Source organism: Eublepharis macularius, chromosome 9, assembly GCF_028583425.1.
Source record: "Eublepharis macularius isolate TG4126 chromosome 9, MPM_Emac_v1.0, whole genome shotgun sequence".
Classification (NCBI taxonomy): Eukaryota; Metazoa; Chordata; class Lepidosauria; order Squamata; family Eublepharidae; genus Eublepharis; species Eublepharis macularius.
The window spans coordinates 84996118-85019737 of NC_072798.1; the positions used below are offsets into that span (position 1 = coordinate 84996118).

Below are 23620 nucleotides of genomic sequence, written 5' to 3' on the forward strand. Positions count from 1 at the left end.
AGTCAATGTGATTGTCTCCTAGAAATCCTATGAGGGGCATAAACTGCCACCCTAAATTTTTTTTAAAAAATTGTGATTCCTTTTTAGTCTTAATAATATTCTTATTCAGGAATTTGCAGTGATGATGCTTTTAAAGTTCTGTGTAAGTCTTGATCTGGTCCCTGGTGTTCCGTTCCGTTGACTGATGCTGTTTGATAATGGTGCTATCCTTTATTTTATGCAGTAGAAAAGAGCAAGAGTCCAGGAGCACCTATAAGACTAACAAAATTTGTGGTAGTTTATGAACTTTCATGAGTCACAGCTCGCTTCTTCAGCTACAGCTAGAATCTGAAGAAGTGAGCTGTGGCTCACGAAAGCTCATACCCTACCACAAATTTTGTTAGTCTTATAGGCACTACTGGACTCTTGCTCTTTTCTTCTGCTACAGACAGACGAACACAGCTACCCATCTTACTTTATTTTATGGTTTAATGGGGGGGGGGGTCCATAATGGTGTTGCTCTGTTTATTTGTTGCAATTCCCCCAATGGCTATTAAATTGATTGGGGGAGGTGTGTCCATAAATCTTATAAACAAATAACTCTTTCAACAAGTAGCCTTCAAATCTACCTGATAAACTATTCCTAAAGCACCATAGAACTTTACGTGTAATCTTTTATACTGTTCAAAGACCTGCTGTTTAGGGCAAAGGAATGTGAATTTGCGTAGGGCACGCCCAGAAACTCTTAGTTAATATGGTCTTTATGGGATTATGAGCTACCCCTGTTCCTTGCCGGATTTATCTGATTAATATTATCCTAATCAGCAGCCAATTTTCCTTACTGTGGCTTTTTCTTTTCCTACCTCATAAGATTTCTTAACTTAAAAAACACACACCCTTTTTGTGTTTTTGAAGAGAAATTCTCTTACCTTTTTGAAGAGAAATTCTCTTACCTTCCTTTTCCTACTCTTAAAAAGATTAATAAAAATACCGCCACCACCTAGAACCTTATTATTGAAGATAGGTAAAATACCTATTTAAAATACCTAGAAGACAGAACCTGTGGTATTAGTTGGACTCTGTATGTGTCTGTCTGTGTAGTTGACAAAGAGAGCATCATTCTGATCTGTTTTTATGCCACCATCTTACAATAAGTTTAGGTGGCCTTTGTGATTTTCCCTTCTTCCATTTTGCTCCCAAAACAACAACCCTGTGAGGTAGGTTAAGCTGAAAGAAAGAGTGTCTGATTCAGGGTCGCTCAGAGAGTTTCATGGCTGAGTGGAGATTTGAACCTGGGTCTTCCAGAGCTATGCCCAGTTAGCTCCACTTCCATAGCTTGTTTCTTAATCTTGGGCCATTATCACTCTTCAGCAGTGACTCCTTGGGATTGTCAGGCAAGAAAAGTCACTGTGGCTGCTCACTAGAAGGTTCCTGTGAGTATATCTGCTTCTGTCTTTATAAAAAAATACTCATGCAAAGAAGATGCCATGTGCTAGGCTTGAGAGAAAGCTTCTTTCAGTGCTGAAATGGAAGAAATTTTGTCCAAAATACAGGGGGGAACGTAGCAGCACAGGACCAACTTTTTGCAGTGTGGAGCCAGTTGTTTTGTTGACTTTTATCTGTCGCAACAATTTTTAAAAGTCCATAGCAGAGTATACCCTTGATGACTCTTCTGACACATAGATCCAGAGGAGTTAGCCGTGTTAGTCTGTAGTAGCAAAATCAAAAAGAGTCCAGTAGCACCTTTAAGACTAACCAATAAAATTGGTTAGTCTTAAAGGTGCTACTGGACTCTTTTTGATTTTTCTTCTGACACAGGAAGGTTAAATGTCTCCACAGTAACATATTGCTCTCAATTCCACCCGGACCCTCCCCCCTTCTATCTGTCCACATGAATGACACAGTTCCTTGGGGGAAAGTAATGGCGGCATGTTTGCACCTAAACAAACACCCATCTATCCGGATGCTGCCTGCAATTACTAAACAAGGTGATGATTCCCTTGCGGCTTGTGGAAGGAAATGAGACTTCTTAGTCTGTCTTAAGGAAAATGCAACTCGAAGTGGGTTTATCAGGACTGTTCTGCTATAATGCCCCTGCCCCCTTTCCTCTTAATATTTCATTGTTAAGCTTCTAATGTTCCCAGCTCCCACTGAGCAGCTCTGCAGTTGGAGCCGCCTAACAAATTGCTTATCCAGAGACAGGCATCAGTTTGGTTGTATAAATCTCAGGCCATCAGGGTGTCTAGTGCTGCAGCGTCCTCCCGCTTCCTTGGCTTCCCAGAGATTAACTGTCCCTTCTGCATGACTTTTCTCTCATTTACCACCTACTAACAGCGCCTGCTGAGCCAGAAGGCTGCCTGAGTCTGTTCTTTTGCCTATGCAAATGTTGAGCAATTGGTCCTTTTCTGACAAATATGTAATTATTTTCTTCTGTTCCAATGATGATTATTAGTGTAAATTGAAGCTCTTTTGGTGGCTTCTCTTGAAAAGGCATTTCACATCGTGCCATTTCAGTGCCCACTCTTGCTCTTCTGATGCTTTGTGCTAGGGATGATTTTGACGAACGGGGCCTCTCTTAGGCTGAGGTAAAAAGGTTTTTATAAGGTGAAGAGCAACTTCTTGAAATACAGCGATTGTTCCCAAGCTGTTGAAAGGGGATACTTACAACAGGTAAATAACCAGCTGTTGACAGCCTCCAGATTGCTCATTGTTTATAAATAATTTAAGCTGTAGAAAGGCTTCCGTGGCTACACGCAGAGACTCACACACAGACACACACACTCACCCTGGAGTGGATTATAGTACCTTTTCAGAGTGTTTTAGTTTGGGAACTAGATTGTGTTCTACATTTCCTCTACATTGTACAAAATTTACAAAATTTAGATTTTTGGAGGGTTCGCTGCTCAGGGACCCAAGAGGGTAACGATTAAGGGAGACGCAAGTCTGACAGGCGGGGGTGCTCACATGACAGGCAGGATGACCTAGGAAGAGTGGCTTCCCAGGGAAAGAGATACCAGTATAAACCTACTGGAGCTCAAAGCGATAAAGAATGGGCTTTTGGAATTCACGGATGGTCTAAAAGAAAAGCATGTGATGGTTCACACCGACAACGTGACAGCAAAGGCCTACATAAACAGACAGGGAGGCAGCAGGTCCAAGGCTCTAAACAAAGAGTCAGAAGAGATTATTTATAATTTTGTACATTTTGTGTTCTACATTTCGGGAAGGAGGTACACAAAACGGGGCAAAATTCAGTGCTCTGCAGGATTCCTGGTACGTAGACACAGAGCTCGAGGGCTGCCCCATTTTCTCCTGTGTGGGTGTGTGATGAGCATTCACAATGAGGAATCCCTGTTGTGTGCAGGGAATATTCCTTGCTCATAGAGGAACACAGGGCAGGCCTGTTCTGCAAATTCTGCATATGCAAGGAACGCTTCTGTAGGCATTCAAGCTGTGCACTTGGCGTTGAAGAAAAGAGTCTTTTCGGGGAGCAGCCTAGACTGCCAGGGGTGGCAAGAACACAACACAAGCCCACACATACCTTTAAATCAATCTGTGTCGATGGCAAGGGTGGAGTGTATTTTAAGTAGGGATTTGAAGTATGATGAGGTAATGTAATAAATATACCCAGGGTTGAAGCATTAAGGGACAGGGAGGATAGAGAAGATCAATTGAGGGAGGAGGAAATGAGATCATAGTGGGATTTGTATATAATATTACCACGTAATGCTTTAGAAGATGGAGATTGTTAGCTTTAAGTTTTAAATTTTGATTTAAAAAAAAAAATTCCCTCCGGGAAAATGAGCAAAGATTAGATGTTGCTTGATTGTTTTACAAGAATGTTTATTGGTTAACCAGTCTTACAGAGTAAATTGATGACAGATTGACACAAATCTTAGATTAATGCTATTTTGAGAAACAATTGTTTGTAAAGGCGTTGCGCTGTTTTTCTTGCTCCTATTCTCAAGACGGCTACTGAGGCAAGATAGTTCATAGCTTTGGTTGCTCACAAAGAGAATGTGGGAGTTGATGCCAGAAGCGAATACCCCTGGATCTGCAGTACAGATTGTTTCACGTCTGCTCTTAATTGTTGTTGGAGACAGAACATGGAGGGCATAAGAGAAAACTCTGTTTCATAGAATGCTACCAATATTTCGCTTAGAAGTTGATTGGAAAATGTCACAGGTGCTTGATGCGGCTATGCTAGCTTTTCAATCCAGAGGAAGGACTGTGAGGGCTGGACAGGATGAAGAAATTTTTATTTGTCTGTGAGTGCACATTTATGTATGTGAGAGAAAGAGAGTCTTTTAATACTGATGATTTTGAACCAAAGGTAGGCGTTCAGAAGAAAGTCATTATTAATATTGTAATATATGGAATGTAGATATTCTAAAAGGTGGCAATCGGTTTCATTTTTACTACATAATGTCTTGTCAGGGTGGTCCGTTTTATGACCCCTGATTAATACATAAACTTTTAGACATCCTTTTCTTGTTCTTTTCTGGGAAAGCTGACAACGATTCTTGGGTGTTAATAACAGTAGATGAATAGTTCTTAATATTCCATTCTTATTTTTTTTCCCTTCTTCCAAATAAATGTCATTATCAGGGCTTTTTTTTCTGGGAAAAGAGGTGGTGGAACTCAAGTCTGCACAATGTCACTTTGTGTCAGCTGGAACAAGGGGGGAGTTTTTTAAAGTTTAAATTGCCCTCGGCGAAAATGGTCACATGGCTGGTGGCCCCGCCCCCTGATCTCCAGACAGAGGGGAGTTTAGATTGTCTTCTGCGGTGCGGAGGGCAGTCTAAACTCCCCTCTGTCTGGAAATCGGGGGCGGGGCCACTGGCCATGTGACCATTTTTAAGAGGTTCCGGAACTCCGTTCCACCACGTTCTCGCTGGAAAAAAAGCCCTGGTCATTATAGATATTGAGTGAGCATACCCTTTTCTTGTAAATTTTCTTGTGAATGAGTTCAGACTTGTAGATGGAAGTATTCTCAATAAATAGAATGGAGTCTGTTGGTAGGGTTTTCTCGGGTTACAGTTCATTATCTCTGCTATACCAGCTTCCTAACAACAGAAATCAGACATTACAATGAAATGATATAATAGAATAAAATTTAAACAGTGAAAAAACACTATTCAATATTGTTTAAGCTATAGCTTTCAGATTGGACCCGTTGTTCTCTACAAGTCTAACCAGGCCCACAGAGCTGTTGTGATGATAAAACGGAGGGGGAAGAACAATGTACTAAGCTTCTTTGGGTCCCCACTAAGGGAAAGTGGGACCTGAATAAATACATTCTGACATTCTAGAAGCATTAGAAAATGTAAAAATCTGCTGGCCCTAACTAGATTTGGTGCTCGCCTGGCACACATTTTATACATACAATGAAAACTTTGTTTCCTGAAGGTAACTCTTGGGTCAACTTTCAGAGTTTGGATTTTGAAATCCAGATTTCTGGGATGTTCGAAATAAATTGAGCTGGAGCCTTTCATCAGTTGATTTCTCTTCCACGGTTGGTCATCTTTTGTATCACTACATACTGGTATCCATTTTGAGGTTAGTTCAGTAACTGCTATACCTTATTGGTGTTAACTCCATTAACTCCTTCCCATATTTGAGACTAAAGTGTTTACGTGGCAGTTTTGATTCTGTGAACGGTGAAGTGAATATCGAAGTGATCACGAATATCGAAGTGATATCGAGGTTTGACTTCTGATGTTGTTGTTTTTTTTACATAGTTTTCCTTCTTTCCTTTACAGGCACCTTCAGAGGAGCTGTCCAAAGCTAGAGCCTCTGAGCCCTGTGGGAGCTGAAGTCAGAAATACCTGAAGAAAAATGCTTAAATCCTCCCATCTCCTCCTCCATTTTTAGAGGGGAATTTTTTTTAAATCATATTTGAAGACTATCTGCAGTGGAGTTGTGTCCCAACTTTGAAGTACAAGGATTTTCATATGACTTCCACTTGCAGGTAAAAACTGTCTAATTTTTCTCCTGTGGGAAACGCATTAAAATTTTAAGCTTAGAAATACACATCTTTCTGAATCTTATTTTTTTCCCCCAGATATTGTACTATTAAATTCCAACAACATGCCGTTATTACAGTTCAGATTGGCCAGCTGTTCTTCTCATTTCTTTGGGGCATCTATTATTGATACGGACCATTTCAAACGTTAACTTTTTAGGTCATGTTTTTGGACTGATACTGGTAATAAGTGCTGAGAGATTCGTTGTTTAGAAACTGTTTTCGTGCTACATGGAAAGATGCTTAAGCGTATTTAAGAAGGGATTCGTGCGCATTGTCATAGGAAAAGTGCTCTGAATGGGAAGAGAGAAACTAAATTTGGTATATTCTTACAGGCTTTTATAGTAGTGTTATTGATTATTGTTGTAAGGTGGAGGCCATTGCCAAACTTGTATTGATATTTTTATCTTACTTTTTAATGGACAGTTTGTCTTTAAAGGGATATATTTATCTCTAAATGTGGTAGTCCGTTTAGGTATCATGTCTGTGATAGCCCTTTATTTTATCAAATCAATTTCAAAAGCACTTAGGATAGTGATCTCAAGGGCATGTTGTTGTGAATCCTGTAACTTAATTATAAATTGAGCTGAAGAGGTACTTCTTTTATCTGCCCTTAAAACTCTTCCCTAGGAGGTCACGGCCAGTTTAGACAGTATTGGGTTATTTGAAGTTAGGCGGCTTGTTTTAACTACCATCGATACTAGAAATTGTACTCCAATTGAAAATGCTATTTGATGGCTCAGAAGTATGTGTAATGGCAGAACTAGACTGTGTGCAATATGAATAATGCTGTTCTAGGCCAATGTGCCCTGATCTTCCAGTGGAAGCACAGTTTTTCTGAATTAAAACTGAAGGCATGTTTTAATTTTACTCATAGAAAGAGGCATATCTGTATTTAAATAAATAAGCTTGTGGATTATAACAATTAAATGTTGGCTGTTTGCATTTTAGGAGCAACCCTAATATTCTTATTGCACACATGCTAACCGAATCCCAGTCTTCTGTATGGTTAGCCGATATAGGGGGGGAAATCTCTGTAATCGGGCTTAGCCTTGATGAATTAGATTACATTCCTGAGAATTCTGTATTTGCTTTGATCAAACAAAGACTTGTAGATATCGAGATGCAAGAATTGAGAAGCCTTGCCTCTGGTAGATGCTCCCCTTTGAGGTGGGGGATCTCCTTTAATGGCTCTTTGGCAGAGCATTTTTCTTGTCTGGCTTCCCCTTACCTTCGGAGAGCATTTATGCTAGCTCGTTTTAATGTCCTCCGTTCTGCGGTATTTTATGGGAGGTTTAAGAAAATTCCATACTCCTCTCAGTTTTGTGCCTGTGGTTTGAGGGATATAGAAGGTATTGGATATTTTCTCCGGTATTGTTTATTTTATTGTGATATTCACACCACTTCTCCAAAATTATGATTGACATTCTGACGATGGTAAGACTCTTCTCCTACTGTCCACCCATAATCATGAGATCATTGAGTCTGTGGCTAAAGTTCTTTGTTGTGCGTCTAAGAGGGGAGGAATGGTTTAAGTGCTGGGGTAATGGATTTTTTTTTGTATCCTTGCTGACTGTACATGTCTATGTTGTTATGGCAATAAAGGCAGGGTTTTTTTCAGCGGGAACGTGGTGGAACGGAGTTCCGGAACCTCTTGAAAATGGTCACATGGCCGGTGGCCCCGCCCCCTGATCTCCAGATAGAGGGGAGTTTAGATTGCCCTCTGCGCCGATTGCCCGAGCAGTGTGGAGGGCAATCTAAACTTCCCTCTGTCTGGAGATCAGGGGGTGGGGCCACTGCCCATGTGACCATTTTCGCCGAGGGCGATTTAAACTTTAAAAAACTCCCCCCTTGTTCCAGCTGATCCAAAGTGATGTCATTGTGCGGTCCTGAGTTCTACTACTGAGTTCCACCACCTCTTTTCCCAGGAAAAAAAAGCCCTGAATAAAGGTATTTGATTCGAAATAAACAAGCTCTCAGAATAATGGGTGGACTTCTTGCTTGCGGATTCCATGACAGCTTATCAGTCTTTCCTAACATGCTGGACTCCCTTTGCCCCATGAACCAAGGATTCAGGACATGATTCTAGGCAGTGTTTGTGCTTATGGATCCCTCCTGTCACCTAGAGTACAGGCAGGTAGAGACTTCCAGTACATCTTTACCTCCACCATTTTAAGATGCTGCCAAGCCTGTATTTCAGCAGAGAGAGGAAAAATCCATGCTACATGAACTCACATCATTTAAAAATAGATGCAATATGGCTTTTTGAATTTTCTTCAAAGCACCCTTAAGCCTTCTCTCAGTGCAGTGTTCTAGACCAAACATTAGGCTGCAGTATAGCCCACAGAGGTTGCCTAAAGGGTGAGGAGAGGTGCTTTGCTATCTAAGTGGACCTTGTAGCCTTAGCCTGTGTTTCGTTGCAGCATGTGGAGAAACCAGTCTTTAAAACGCTGCATAAAGTTTCACAGAAGTATATAAAAGGCATAAATAACGATTCTATAGGAAATGGGGCTTGTTTAGGAATAAGCATTCGTAAAAGTGTGAAGTAAAAATGTTGGGACATTCAAGACCACAAAGTACATAGGCCTTCGGTGGCAGTTTGCCAAGAAATGGAGCTGGAGCTGGTTCTTTCAATGAGATTTGTGGTTTGCCTCAGCATCCATGGCCCTCCACTTTCCTATCTCCTACTCTGGCCCCTCTCACCTCCTAGTGGTGACTTCAGTGGCTGAGGGAGACCCACAAAGGACTTCAGAGGAAAGCAAAGTGGGGCACTGCAAGGGCCAACTTGAGGTGGAAGTTAAAATTAGGGAAGCTGGCTACTTGAATTTTAATTAGAGGAGTGAACTAGCTCAAGTATAGTCACCTCCCTTGACTTCATAATGTAGAAAATACTGAAAAAGAAGATAAATATCCATATTATCCGCAAGCTTTTGATAAACATTTTTACATATTGCTGTTTTTTACCCCATGCTCTCCGTGTTCTGTGTCCTGTGCCTCATAAATGCCAAGCTACCAGATAGTTTCAGGTGGGGAGCCATGTTGGTCTGCAACCAAAGAGCAAAATCAGAGTCCAGTAGCATCTTAAAGACCAACTAGAGCTCCAAGGTACGAGAGTTAAAACTCCCTTTGTCAGCTCATAACTTGGAAATCTAGTTGGTCTTTAAGCTGCCAAAATATAAAAATAGTGTCCTTTTAATAAGTGGTGGCAGTGGAATGTAAGGAACTACCCAGGGATCCATCAGGCCACCTTGGGCTGAAATCCCATTTTCTGTTCTTCTGGTCCCTTCGCATTCTGTCCGTGTTTCACCCTTGCCCCTGCTATTCCCCATTTGATCCAGTTCCCATTTTCTTCCCCTTGTCAACCCTTGTTTCCTCTTTCCGAGCAGCATTTTTTCCAGGTGACTCCCAGGTGCCAATCTATTAATTACTGCTCCCAGTGCTAGATTCCTTGCTGCAGCTTGTAAAATCTGTAAGGGAGTAGTACGAAGTGTAATTGATTTTTAACAAATATTTATTTTCAAAGAATTTTATGGGTAAAGGTAAAGGTAGTCCCCTGTGCAAGCACTGAGTCATTACTGACCCGTGGGGGGACGTTGCATCACAATGTTTTCTTGGCAGACTTTTTACGGGGTGGTTTGCCATTGCCTTCCCCAGTCATCTACACTTTACCCCCAGGAAACTGGGTACTCATTTTTACCGACCTCGGAAGGATGGAAGGCTGTCTAAAGTATGTGTAAATTATGTTTTCTGTGTTTTATTCAAAGGATCAGTTTTGGACATTCTGTGGTGGTCTTTGACCGTATTAATAAACTGTTGATTGATGGATTGACTCCCCTGTGCAGTTTTTTTTTTCAGCTGTGTAGTGGGGGCAAACTTGGGAATTAGATGCTATATAAAGCAGTTTAACATAGGGCATACAATAAATGCCACAATTACAGTAATAATGGTACCATGGTGGTTCATTTCTGATTATTAAGGAGCTGGGTAATAATACTACCTCATAGTATCCATATGTTTGTTAATTAGTGGAGGTAAAACTTGATCTTCATAACTTGGTAACAGTGTGGTGGGATCTAAAAATTTTTTTTAAAAGCCTCCAATTCCATGCAATCTTTGTAAATCAATGCAGATTTCTATCCATTATATTTTGGCCCATTGTAAGATAATCTCTTCAGAAAATGACAACTCCGAAGTCTTGGGAGAGGGGAAATGAGAGAAACTGTAGCAGCAAGAGGAATTAAGTAAACCACTGGCACAAAGCGAAGTGAATTTGGTATTCCTGATTGTTAATGAGCCAGTGTATTCTGTCACGAAGCACATAACCAGCTGCATATGAAGTACTTTTTTGCCCATTTTGTTTTAGTGTAGATAGTGTGCTAAACTTCCCCTTAGGAACAATTTGATGAAAACATCTGCCTGTAATTTACAAGCACCTGAAAATCAAAGCTGAAGAGAGAATTTAATTATGGAACGAAAATTCAGGTATTGTGGTATGATGTGGGGAATATAGTCTAACAGTCTGTACTTGAACAAATATGTGACCCAGAGTAACACGGCATGACCCTGCATGCGGTACATACAGTCTGAGAAATGCTTTATGTTGTATAACATCCATTGGATATTTACTGCAAATATTTGTTCCTTATCCATTTTTGATGAAGGCCATTGTTCTAGTTTTGCACTATGTGACTTAGAAGGAGTATGTCGCGTACCACCTGAAGAGGTTTTTCATCGCTGCCTACAGAAGTCGTTACTTACTTGGTCAAAACCTTTTCTTCCTGGAATCACTTCAAAGTTTCCTTCAGCTCCCACTCATTTCCTTTGTACTGTATTATTTAAGACCCAAGCTATAAGAGACTAATTATATGAGGAGGAGCATGTGAAGGGAGTTGCAATGTTAGCTGGGAAGTGGAGTTTTAAAAGAGATCAGAAGGCTGTGTCAATTTCCCCTCCCTACAGAGCCCTGAAATCACTGCTCAGAGGGTTTGTTAATTTCCTCTTTGCCTCCCAAAGGGTCTGTCAGTTTCACCTCCCTTTCTAAGAGGCTAGGAGGAAATAAACAAACCTTCTGAGCAGAGATCTCCCTGGCTCTGTAGAGAGAGGAAATTGACACAGCCTTCCGATCTCTTTTAAAACTCAGCTTCCCAGCTAACATTGCGACTCCCTTCATGTGCTCCTCCTTGTATAATTCATCTCTTGAAACTTAGCTCTAATTCTCAATCGAAGATGCTTGCAGAAGGGTTCCTGTGCTAATCAATGTCCCTGGGTAAGGTCATTCTCCCTAGTCTCTCTGTGCACATGAGGTTCCTTTCCCCTATTATTCTTCCACTTTTCTTAGGTCAGTAATGTTACAACGGTACAGTAATGTTGGGCATATAGGATGAGTTTTGAACATGCAGTGTGCGCTATTTGAGAGCTTTTAAATAAAGGGACAAAGTTGAGATATGAAACAGGGGAATCATTGGGCTTTTGCACTGTCTTCTTATTCTTATGCGCATCTTTTGTGACCAGCCATCATTTATCATTATATTCAAGCCACCAGTTGCTGCCTTCTCTTTCAAACCACAGTTTTAAGGGAAGAGGGGTTGTGGCTTCAGATACAAGAATGTCAAAAGATCCCTGTTTGATCAGACCAGGTCCATCCAGGACACCATCCTGTTTCACTTACTGGCCAACCAGTTGCCCCAGAGGGCCAACATAAAAGGAACAGAGGTTAAGTCAGACCCTGTTTACTTAACTTGCTGTTGCCCTCCTGGGTTTGCTGCCTCTGGCTATGAAAGTTGTTTTTACTCACCATGGTTAGTAGCTGTTCTTGGGCACATCCTCCATGAATCTATCTGTCCCCCTTTTAAAGCCATCTCTGCTGGCAGAGAATTCCACAGTTGAATTATTCATTGAGTAAATAAGTATTTCCTTTTGTCTGTGTGGAACCTATTGCCCATCAAATTCATTGGGTGCCCACAGGTTCTAGAATTATGGGAGAGGGAAAAGTTCCCTCTGTCCACAGAAAAAGCACCCTCTACCCACTTTGTCCACCCCGGGCGTAATTTTATAAGCCTTTCTGTAACAACAGGCTATGAAATGATGGTGGAAGTCTTGCATCAAATTTGAGGGGAGAGGTAGAGCAGGATTTGTAACAGTAAATCATGGTTTGCCATTACCTCTGGACCATGCCAAAGGGAGTAAAATATAGTAATAGATTTTTAAAATATGTCTGTCCGTCTCTCCGTCTATCTATCTGTCTATCTAACCATCTGTCTGTTTGTCTGTCCGTCTGTCTTGCATCTAGAATGATCATAAACTGTCCCTACAAGCGTGACTAATTCAGCAACCATTTATTTACTTAAAAGTTTATATCCCGGTTCCGCCCCTCCCCACCTCCAGAGGGATCCGAATCAACGTATAGCATTTTCTCTCTTTTCCACTTTATTCTCGTATCAACAATCCTGTGACGTAGGTTAGGCTCAGAGTGAGTGTCTGGCCTGAGGTCAGAGAGGAGATTCAAACCTGAGTCTCCTAGATTTAACATTCTAACCACCCGGCTAACCAATAGGTAGATTCCCCCAGTGGAGACCAGTCTAACATTTTGTTCATAAGTCAGTAGCTTCCTTTTTCAAGAGGTATGATAAAGAGCAAAGCTTTTGGGGTTTGGGCCCCAGTTATTTGAAGAGGCTGATTTATGATGATCAAGACTTCCATCGGGCAGCTGGGGAAAGTCGTCTCTTTTCATCTAGAATTCTCTTCATATGTTAATAATGGTAGAAAGGGGCCTCCAGTTTCGATTTCTTTATAAAAACGAAAGGATCTGAATAGCAAGATGACAAGAGATATTTTTGTTTGTTTGTTTGTTTTATTATTTTGTAGGTAATGATCAGCTGAAATAAGTGATTTCTGGAGTAGAGGTAGCTGGTGATTCTGGAATTCCTAGGACGGCCACTGAGCAGGTCATACATACAAAACGAAGACGCAGTATATGTACTCTGATCAGCTAGCATTTATGGCACCCAGGAGCGCAAGTTGCACTGATAGCACTTACTCTCTTCATTCAAAGATTACAATAAACTGTGTGTTTAACAGGCACAGTTGGTTCATAAATCCCAGCTCGTCTGCTGCTTGCCTTTTCCCACTTCCAAGTTGAATCCCTGGTTGAGATTCTGAGGTCCCTTGTATTGCCAGGCTGCTGGGCGAATCTCTCTCCATGTGCAGCCCAGTTTGTATTGGTCAATTGTAATAAGGGGCAAAAAGGCTTAGGGCAAGCCAAGCCTCCTCCTCCTTGCTGTAGGCTGAGGACCATCCGTTTTCCCTTTCCTGCTCCCTTTTTTGCTACGCGCTTCACTGAATTAACCAAAATCTTAACTCTGAATCAAAGAAAAGGCTGTTCTCCACCCACCTCCCCTCCTAGGCCTTTCTATATTTTCCTTGGTTAGGAGTAGTACCATGGCAGCATCCTTAGAGGTGGGGGATGTGGACTTAATTTTCCTCTCGTTTATCGTTTATTTTGGCACCCAGGGAACACCCCCCCAATATGCATAACATCTTCCAGTTTCCCAAAATAATATGCTAGCCAAAGCAACTCTTATCTATCGTAAGACTGTTCTTGTTTGTCATCGTTGTAGGTGTGAGCATGTGTCCTGGGGACTTTCAGTTTTCTTTGCAAACAGGAGGGTCTTCAGGGAAACTTCATACAAACAGGGTTTTTTTGGGGGGGGGTCCCCCTTTTATCTACAGGACCTGGTCATTAGAATCTAGTTTCTTATAAAGGTATGTCAGGGAACCTATAGACTTCTCTTGGCATTTCAGTAGCTGCTTATCTTAACTCAGTTGGCACGGTTAACACACCAGCTTTTGTACTCCATCAGTTGAATCCACAGATTTTCCTGAAGCCATTCGAAGAATCATGCAAAATAAGATTGAGAGCCCAGCAATCCATTCTTCTCCTTATCTTACAATGTAATGCAGGACCACACAGGCAGAGGTGTCTGTCTGGAGGAAGAGTTTTTTGTCGTAAAGCATCCATTTGGACAAGCTGGCTCTCTAGGCAAAAGGTTTTTTTCTCATTGTTGAGAGGTGCTTTTCAGGCGTTTATAGCTACTTCTGATTAGCTGTTCCTCGTGGAATGCAAAACAATGGCCTGGCACTTTATCACTGCAGTCTCAGCAAAAGTCACAGTTTCAGGGTCTGAAAGCAATTTTGTTCAAAGATGGAGGTTTTAACTGGTCCGGTCCAGGGCTAGAAGCAGTGCCGGACTAAGTGGAGCCCTTTCTGTTGTTTATATTGGCAAACTGAATGAAAAGCAAGGTCTTTTGTCTAGTTGTCCTTTCAGTTTTCTTGTGGGATAAATTATAGTGAGATCACTAGTATGGAAGGATTTGGAGAGCCAGTTTGGTATAGTGGTTAAAAGCGGCAGGTCTCTAATCTGAAGAATGGGGTTTGATTCCCCACTCCTTCACTTGAAGCCAGCTGGGTGACCTTGGGTCAGACACAGCTCTCTCTGAGCTCTCTCAGCGCCACCCTCCTCACAGGGTGATTGTCTTGAGCATAATTATAACACACTTTGTAAACCACAGTGAGTGGACGTTAAGTTGTCCTGAAGGGCGGCATATAAATCACACATGATGGTGCTGGTGAGGAAGGAAGGTAGGTAGGTAGGTTGGGGTAGGAAGATTTTGTATTGGTCCATGCTTCCCTGTCTGGGTGCAGAGGACTAAGAAGAACAGTGATACTGAAAAAAATACGAATCAAACCATAATTATTGTCAAGGTACGAACCTTGGTTTAGAATTCCAGTTTTGCGCCCACCAAAACACCAGACTTTAATCAAATCATATTTTGTGAACTCTTATTCAGCATGACATTTGAACTCAGCCATGCTACCAAAAAAGATCAAGGAAGTGTTTCTCTTCTCTGTCTTAAAGAGCTAGAGGTCATTTCAGCTTGCATAGTGTTTTGTGTCAATTTGATTGGCCGTGTTAAAAAGTGGTACATGGATTTGTTTTTAGATTTTGCATGGACCAATGCTGACTGTTTGCAGTGAATATGTAGTGAATTTATCATATGCTAAGTGGGTCTCTATTAAAAGACAACTCTTTGGAACTTCTCAAGATCACTTTTTTCTTGGGTTCTTTATGTGCTGGGTGAAAGATGAAATTATGAGCAAACCAAAGCAATTACTTCCCATCATATGCAAAGGATGTTGCATGCAGGATCATTGAAGGTCAAGTGAAATTAGAAAGAAAGTCTTTGGCCTTTATAAAAGAAGCATCAGTAGGAGCAAAAAATAAAAGTTGTTGACATTTTGAACCTGTGTACATCATCAAGCTATTGAAGAGCTCTGAAAAGAAACAAACAACAGAGGCATCCCAACAGTTAGTTGCATAATGATATACTGCCAATTGTTGAGTTACTGGATTTTTGTGACAATTGTGAGTTGACTGACATACAAGGAAAACTTGTTACCAAAATTTGATTCAAAATGTAATCCTTGTAAGCAATTCTCGAAGAAAACTTAGTCCACGGACAAACTTTGCCTTATCCATTCTTATAGGTCCAGATTTTGCTGGAATAGAAGCAACTCAGCATTCTTGGACACTGGGGAGTACTATTTTCCCTGTACATTGAAAGCAGACTGAGTGTTTGTATGATGTTTCTCTTTGTTTGATCTGAAATCTTTCTGTGCATTTTCTTCTCTCTCTTATCATAATCTTGCAAGAAGCAAGACCCTTTTTGTGGAGCTCTGCTGCGCAAGTATGTCAAGAGGCATACTTCTCTCCCACTCCCATGTGCTAGATTAGCTGGCCACTTGTAATAGGGAAAAGTCTAATTTAGATTAGGTTCCTATGTTTTTCTCCTGCCACTTTAAGAATGCAAGTGAATGTGAATCAACTTCAATAAAAGTAAGTTTTATCTGTTGAAGTATACTGGCTTGGAAAATGTTTCACCACACATGATTTCCAGTTTCCTAACTGTGCAGCTTTGCTACAACAGTTAACAAATATGCCCAAGAACTTTCACATAATTTTCATACGAACTATCTAGGAATTTGTATAGATTTAATCCCTGTGGTGGAGGTAAATAAAGATTTCTGGAGCTAGTTGTGTTGAGGCTGGAATGCACTTGACACCTATGATGAACTTCCTGTTTGGACAACAGGATCTATGCAGAATTGCTCCTAAGGAATGCAGAGGCGTTTGTATGATAGACAAGACTTGATATTCTTCAACAAAAGAAAAAAACATCAGACATGATATCAAAGGGATGTGGAGGTAGTTTGCTGGCTGTGGCCCTCTATATTGCAAATTTGGTCCGCAGAAACACCAACATTCGTTCTGCCCTGTTTCTTACACAAGTGATATATTTGCCTGGTTATTTTTTAAGAGTCTTTAGGTCTTGAGCTTAGTATTTATTGTGTATATCTGTAGCCTTGGCATCAAACTCAGTTAATTAATTTGTGATTGGAAAATCTCCAACCACTGCAAAAGAATCCACATATTGTTAGCAGTAGCAGTGCAGACTCCCACAATATTGTTAACTGTTAATAAATATTTTGTTACAATTAATCATAATGTTGCCAAATGCAATTAATGTTAAAAGCTCCTTGAAATGTTCAAGAATGTGTAATCAATGGATTAATCAGATTGCCCTAGAAAAGGATGAATTTAACTTGAAAGATTCTGGGTTTTTTTTTAAAAGTTCACCTTTACAATAAGAGTCAAAGGGCCAAGCTACACATGACGAATGACACTTGAACAGCAAGTGGATTGAGTGGAGGGCAAGTGAACAGGGAGAAATACACTTGCCATTCAAGTGTCATTTGTCATGTGTAGCTTGGCCCAAAGTCTCAAGGTATTTTTATATATTTTGAGCAATCCTGTAATTAAATAAATTATTTTAACCTTTTCAATAACAATGCAAAGTACACTCAATGAACCACATGTTGGCTTCTAAAAACTAGTTGGTGTTTGTTAGGGGGAGGGTAGGCTTTTACTGCTGTTGAAAAAATAATACATTAAAGATGCATTCAAATCCCAAAGGCTACTGATAAAATGCTCCACCGGGGAATTGTTGATAGGATTAGTTAGGAGAGGGAGGGACAGTCTTTGACAAAGGCACTTTGAGAAAACACGAGCATCATCAAAAGGTATTGCTATTCTTTCGAGCAGCCTCCTTCAATTAGAACTTATTAGTCAACATAAATCTGTTTAACTTTTTGGAGTGCTTTAACAGCACGCCTGTTGTAATCCCCTTTTTTTCTTCTACAACATTCCAATTTAAAGGTTTTACATTTCACTTCACAGATATTGGCACATAAGTCTTCATAAGTTTGTCATAGGTTATTATGCCAGGATGAGCTAATCGGGTGCTTTCTCTTTCTAATCATGGGGAAGAAATAGGTCCCTGGGGATGCAGGCTAGATTGCCAGTAATAGCAGCAGAGTGAAAATTCAACAGGCAAGCACGTTACTCTGTCACTGGAAAGACTCCCTGTAGAATTGGTGGACAGAGAGTGTTGGCCAGTGATTTTGTTTGTGTCTTGGTTGGCAAAGTGGCAACAAAATTACCAAAAGACATCTTTCCCCCCCCCTTCCCTTTGGGGGATTATTTTATTCAGTGTAGCATTCTGTCTGATTTACCATATGGAAATTGTTTCTGAAGCATAGTAATTAACTTTTGGAAGAGAGAGAGATAAAGAATCTCACTTATGTAGTTTGGAAATATACTCTCTTGCCTGTAGGCTAAAAATATCGCAGAAAGTGGCTCTGTAGTTGAAATAGGGCAGAAAATTTGCCCCTAAGCACTTGTTTTATTTATATATGTGTAGTAACTCAAGAAGTGGTCTTAATTCAGATTTCAGACATTGTAGCATATCAGGATGGAATCTAGATGAATTCTTGATCCTTGGAAATAAATGAATTGCTGGCAAAATTCATTTCCTGAATCTCTGGCTCTTTCATTAGCTTTCACAGTGTAAATTATTCTGGGTGTGGATTAAACGTGAACTGTGGGAAAGAGAAGAAAGAAGGTAATTAATGGAGCTGAAAATCACCTTATTAGCTTAAACTACATGGATATCAAGGCTTGATAATATTTTATATCAATGCTAGTTTCATTGAGAGCCAGTTTGGTGTAGTGGTTAAGAGTGCGGGACTCTAATCTGGAGAACCAGGTTTGATTCCTCACGCCTCCACTTGAAGCCAGCTGCGTGACCTTGGGTTAGTCTCAGTCGCACCCACCTCACAGGGTGTATTGTTGTGGGGATAATAATGACATATTGTCGAAGGCTTTCACGGCCGGAGAACGATGGTTGTTGGGGGTTTTCCGGGCTGTATTGCCGTGGTCTTGGCATTGTAGTTCCTGACGTTTCGCCAGCAGCTGTGGCTGGCATCTTCAGAGGTGTAGCACCAAAAGACAGAGATCTCTCAGTGTCACAGTGTGGAAAAGATGTAGGTCATTTGTATCTACTCAGGAGGGGTGGGGTTGAGCTGAGTCATTCTGTAAGAGTTTCCCAGGGTGTGGAATGCTAATGGCGGGAGGCTTCACTGTATCCTGAGGAGGTTCTTTTGCATATGGATTGGTGCTTGATGTGCTAATCTTCTCTGCAGGGCTATTGTCGGGTGTGGAGTGTTTTGTTGGCCTGGTGTTTTTCAGAACTGGAGCCCATGCTCTGTTCATTCTTAAGGTTTCTTCTTTCCTGTTGAAGTTTTGCTTATGCTTGTGAATTTCAATAGCTTCCCTGTGCAGTCTGACAAAGTAGTTGGAAGTGTTGTCCAGTATTTTGGTGTCCTGGAATAAGATACTGTGCCCTGTTTGAGTTAGGCTATGTTCAGCCACTGCTGATTTTTCAGGCTGTCCAAGTCTGCAGTGTCTTTCATGTTCTTTTATTCTTGTCTGGATGCTACGCTTTGTGGTCCCGATGTAAACTTGTCCACAGCTGCAGGGTATACGGTATACTCCTGCAGAGGTGAGGGGGTCTCTGCTGTCTTTTGCTGATCGTAGCATCTGTTGTATTTTTCGGGTGGGTCTGAATACTGCTTGAAGGTTATGCTTTTCCATAAGCTTTCCCATCTGATCAGTAATTCCTTTGATATATGGCAGAAACACTTTTCCTGTAGGTGACTGTTTTTCCTTGGTTGTTTGATTCATCCTGGGTTTGATTGCTCTTCGGATTTCATTTCTGGAGTAGCCATTTGCCTGAAGTGCGTGGTTTAGATGATTTAAATCATCTAAACCACGCACTTCAGGCAAATGGCTACTCCAGAAATGAAATCCGAAGAGCAATCAAACCCAGGATGAATCAAACAACCAAGGAAAAACAGTCACCTACAGGAAAAGTGTTTCTGCCATATATCAAAGGAATTACTGATCAGATGGGAAAGCTTATGGAAAAGCATAACCTTCAAGCAGTATTCAGACCCACCCGAAAAATACAACAGATGCTACGATCAGCAAAAGACAGCAGAGACCCCCTCACCTCTGCAGGAGTATACCGTATACCCTGCAGCTGTGGACAAGTTTACATCGGGACCACAAAGCGTAGCATCCAGACAAGAATAAAAGAACATGAAAGACACTGCAGACTTGGACAGCCTGAAAAATCAGCAGTGGCTGAACATAGCCTAACTCAAACAGGGCACAGTATCTTATTCCAGGACACCAAAATACTGGACAACACTTCCAACTACTTTGTCAGACTGCACAGGGAAGCTATTGAAATTCACAAGCATAAGCAAAACTTCAACAGGAAAGAAGAAACCTTAAGAATGAACAGAGCATGGGCTCCAGTTCTGAAAAACACCAGGCCAACAAAACACTCCACACCCGACAATAGCCCTGCAGAGAAGATTAGCACATCAAGCACCAATCCATATGCAAAAGAACCTCCTCAGGATACAGTGAAGCCTCCCGCCATTAGCATTCCACACCCTGGGAAACTCTTACAGAATGACTCAGCTCAACCCCACCCCTCCTGAGTAGATACAAATGACCTACATCTTTTCCACACTGTGACACTGAGAGATCTCTGTCTTTTGGTGCTACACCTCTGAAGATGCCAGCCACAGCTGCTGGCGAAACGTCAGGAACTACAATGCCAAGACCACGGCAATACAGCCCGGAAAACCCCCAACAACCAATAATGACATACTTTGTAAACTGCTCTTAGTAGGTGTTAAGTCATCCTGAAGGGCAGTATATAAATCGAATGTTGTTATCATTATTATCATTCTGCGTACTGGAACTGGATACTGAGTTGCCATATCTACTTAGGATGTGAAAATATATTTCAAAATTCTTATTGATTGGATCAGATTTCTGTGTCCATAATCCAACTAGATGGAAACCAGAGATGTGCAAAGCATATTCCTTTATTTCTACATCAGTTTTCCACTTTGCTTTTCCACTGTCCACATCTGCAGAAAGTCTACTGAGTTTTCTTAGATGTCTTTATTTTTATGAACAACTTCTGTGCATAGCCCATTCCTCCCCCACCGCACCCGCATTTGCACATACACTGTTGCCGTGGACTGCTGAGTGCATATTGATGTTTCCTACACACTAATTCATGTGCAGTACTGTTGCCTGTGTCTTGAGAAGGGGAGAATAGCAGTGTTAGATGTACACATCTACCACTGTGGGATTTTTGAGCCTCATGTGATCTGCCCCTAGAAATTACACTTTGCTCGTTATACCAGTTCCAGATGGTAATTCAGACATGTATAATGTGCATTTCATTGTTGTTCCTCTTCGCTGCCTAGCACTCACACATTTTGCAATATAAAGAAGCAATGAAACAAAAAGTCTGACCAGGAAGGGATTCTGTGGCCTAGGTGGGACAGGAGCATATCTGCTAGACAATTATGTGTGTTGTTTTAGGGAGACAAATATAAGCATTATATTGAGGGCTTTTAACCTCACAATTTTCAATGTCTACTAATTCCTACCAAAATTCTGGCACACTATATTCTCATTTGCATGTGCTAGCGCATCTTTTTTTTTAATTTCTGCCTTTTAAAATATTTATTTCTCACTTATTAGTTGAAAGGTTTATTTTTTAAAAAAAATCCTGTTGCATTTGTCTTGTTTGATAGATAAGTGTCTTTTGATTCAACTTGGCAAAGAAAAGCCATGCCCAAAAGTGGAGGGAAGGGTGAAAAGTTTCATAAGCAAACCGTTGCACAATCTTTTTAGCGGACAAGAGAGACGAAATCCCACTGCGACTTCTATTTTTAAAATGTTTCTGTAGATTTTTTCCCCTGCTGACATGAGCGTGTTTGTTTAGAATATTGATGTGTTGGTAAGTCAAGAGCCTTTGGGTATCTTTAGTGCAAACACATGCGAGTTTGAACCAGCTCTCCTGTGCTGTGGGTTGCATAGAACTCTTTCAAGCATTGCTGTTGCTCATAGCATTTACTCTTCCTCTGTGCTCGCTGGAGTGAAGAAGAAGTTGGAAAGTGTATATTAAACAAATTGTGCTCCAGCAGTAATGGATTTTTCTCTTTTTATGTAGGACTTTTAACTGCATTTGTGTGACTGAAAGGTTGCAGCTGAATCTGGTATTATAACTGCACATTTGTACTGATTTAATTGCAGGGTATAACCACATTATTATCCTTGAAAGGGCCCAATGATACCCTGACTTCTTTATAACACAGAAGAATCTCTTCATAGCAATGGCCATTAAGTCACTGGCAGTATGATGACAAGATTGCAGGGTTTGATTTCCGCTCCCGTTAAAAAGAAAGAAAGAAAAGAGGGAGGGAAGGAGGGAAGGAAGACTGGTGCAAATGTGACCCAATAAATCAGGCAATGGTCTGTTGGAAAATAGGAACTGAGAAGGTTTGCATACTTCTTTTATATATGTTGCTTAACAATATAATCCCCTATAGGAGTCATTCTTAAAGCATGTGTTGGGGAACCCGAGAGTGCTGGTTGGTACATCTGGAGCAATCAGCTGAACAATGAAAAGGTCCAAAAACTGCTGCTGTCTCTCCGCGTGATTCACTGCTTTTGTCTGGCTTCCTTGCAGTCAGCCTGCAGTGGGGGCAGGTAAATTCTGCCTCATTTCTTCGTCAGGTTTGATTTGAATCACTCAATGCTGATGCAGCAGAATGAGCTGCCATCCCAGAAGGCGGGTTCCACACTGGTGAGGAATTGTCGAGGCGGTGGTGGAGTGGGGCATTCTGGAACCCTCTTTTGGGACTTCTTTCAGACCTGGAGAAATGAAAGGTCATCAGCCAAAGATTCTTACGGAGATCAATACCTGGTGGTTAGTTTCTGCCTTATAAAAAAGAAATCCCAGACTCTTAAAAGAACTTTTGAGTCTTGTTTGGGTAACAGAAATTCAAAGAGAGCCAACTGTGACTTTTCCTTCATCTCTCTTGAAAAAGAGGGGAGGGAGGAGAATAGAAAAAGCTAAAGGTTTTGTTTTTAAAGAACGATGCAAGATTTTAAAAAAAGAAAATGCCACTTTTTATTGGAGCTAGCAGTGTTGGGAATTAAGGAGGCAAATGTTTGAGTGAAAACTGTAACTGAGATGTGAAGTACTTGAATACTTTTAGAAGCACTGCAAAATTGTTATCGATAGCATTTAGCTGACTTTTTTAAAAAAAACACAAGGATTGTTTTATTAAGTACAATGAGCTGTGTTGGCTGAACGGAGCTTTCATGTTTAGGAGCAGTGTACCGCTGAATACTAATTACTGATGGTGGTGGGGAAACAACCAGGAAAGAATTATTGCCTTTGTGTGGTGTTTGTGGCAACTGTGTGAAACAAACTAGATGGACCATTATGGCAAAGCAGCAGGCAGTCAGCCTCAGCTTCCTGAAGCAGATAGATTTGAAGTTTCAGGTCAACACTTGATTTCTAAAGGGAGAGCTGACAAGTTTGCCAGGGGCTTTTGGTTGATGCTCAGTCTGAGATGTACATGAATCCTGGGTTCATTCTAATGAACACTGTGTATGAGGAAGGAACAACAACAACAACAATAGCAGTGCTTATATACCACTCTTGTAGACAGATTAATGCCTCACCCAGAGCGGTGAACAAGTCAGTGTTATTATTATGCCCACAATGCAGCTGGAGAACTGGGGCTGAGAGGAGTGGCTTACCTAAGGCCACCTACTTAGCTCAAGGCAGAAGTGGGATTCAAACCAGTAGAGTGGTGATTCTCAGCCAAACCACATAACCACTGTGCTACAGCAGCTAAAATTCATTTTTAAAAATTGTATAGCCTGTCTGTGAGGGTTTGCCTATCTGACTGCGGCTAGAACTGGCGTATTAAGTATACCAGGATGTTGTCAGGGAAAACTCCTACACTGTAAACTTTCCTCTTCAGCACTGGTGCAGCATCATATTTACTAGAAAGGAAGACGACCATAAATGTAAGACTACCCCCCCCCCCAGGTTATACAGAATTTATTATTATTGGACATAACTGTAACTTTTATGCAAATGTAAGACATTCCGCTCTTTGATGGCATACCTGGAAAAAAACTGGTCTTGCATTTGCATAAATACTGTATATAAATCAGCTAAAGGTTACAGCCCCCTTGGTACATCAGCAGTTGAATGTCTGCTGTTCTGTCTGACGTTTTTTGAAGTCTTAGACATGAACTCACAAGGC

General features: G+C 41.0%; 1 protein-coding gene across 3 annotated transcripts in view; it reads left to right on the forward strand.

Moving 5' to 3' along the window:
• Positions 1–23620, forward strand: part of PLXNB2 (plexin B2) — a 400939-nt gene that overhangs the window by 96257 nt on the left and 281062 nt on the right. For all 3 annotated transcript variants that reach the window (XM_054989404.1, XM_054989405.1, XM_054989403.1), the window contains exon 2: positions 5742–5950. The gene's annotated coding sequence lies outside the window, so the exon portion shown is untranslated. The remainder of the gene's footprint in view (positions 1–5741; positions 5951–23620) is intronic.